Source organism: Helobdella robusta (assembly GCF_000326865.2).
Source record: "Helobdella robusta unplaced genomic scaffold HELROscaffold_187, whole genome shotgun sequence".
NCBI classification, from domain to species: domain Eukaryota; kingdom Metazoa; phylum Annelida; class Clitellata; order Rhynchobdellida; family Glossiphoniidae; genus Helobdella; species Helobdella robusta.
Genome location: NW_008704021.1, coordinates 691 through 1,871, shown reverse-complemented (window position 1 = coordinate 1,871; position 1,181 = coordinate 691).

The window sequence follows — 1,181 nt, the reverse complement described above, 5'->3', positions numbered from 1 at the left end:
ATTTATTATTACTAAGGTTGAGAGTAATTTAATTTTATAGGTAGTTAAGGGCAATAATGTAATTCTAGGAACAATCTTGTAATGTAAATTAAAAGAGCTGTAAGTGTATCGGTAGGTAGGTTAATTATAAGTTTTACATTATTATTATTATGTTGGAGCCCAAGGCATTACGTAGGTGGTGGGGTGGGTGCCGAAAGGCCAATGAATTGGGCTCTTGAGTTTTTTAATTTTAGGTAAGCTAGGGCCATAATGTAATGAATAGGTAAGTTAAGGCTACGTTGTAACACATACTCATTAATAGATTTAGAATTTATGTTTAAGTTTTATGTTATTATTACTAAGTTGGAGCCCAAGGCATTACGTAGGTGGTGGGGTGGGTGCCGATTGGCCAATGAATTGGGCTCTTGAGTTTTGTAATTTTTAAGTAAGCTAGGGCTTAATTGTAATGAATAGGTAAGTTGAGGGTACGATAGCCGATAGACTCTGAATTTCAAAGTCCGTTGTCGGAGGTAAGCTTTGGTGGCCAGTAACCGGCAATGGTTTACCATCCGGACGGCAATGGTTTACTATCTGCACGGTAATGATTTACTATGCGGTATGCCCATGGTCTACTACCCGCACGGCTTCCGGACGGCAAATGGTTTACTATCCGCACGGCAATAGTCTACTATCCGCACGGCAATGGTTTACTATCCGGTGCCCTGGCTGTCGGTGAACCTTTGTGCAAGGAGGGAGAATGAAGGGGGACTATCGTACAATTAACAATTTAATATAGATTAGTTAAGGTAATTGAATAGGTAGATAGGATTATTTTTATAAAGTAAACAATTTGAGATGCAAGCACCGCTAAGCTTTCTGATGAGAATCTTCTCTTTATCTTTTTCCATCCCACGGGCTGTGTTTCAACAACAATCTCGGGGGAATGGCACCAGTTTTGGAGGACAACGTAGGAACTGAACCGCATTCAACATTCTGCCTTTGTCGAATGGACGAAGGTAAATTTTTTTTTACATTTTACTCTCATTATTATTTTAAAATACTATTTTACCATTGTTTTCATTTTATAATTTTTTGCTTCTAAGATTCTAACATTCATTTACTACTACGCTAATAAAAAATGTTGTCTACAGAATGATGAGAGGTGGGCAGAGGTGGGAGTCAGCACGTTTCAGATGGTGGCC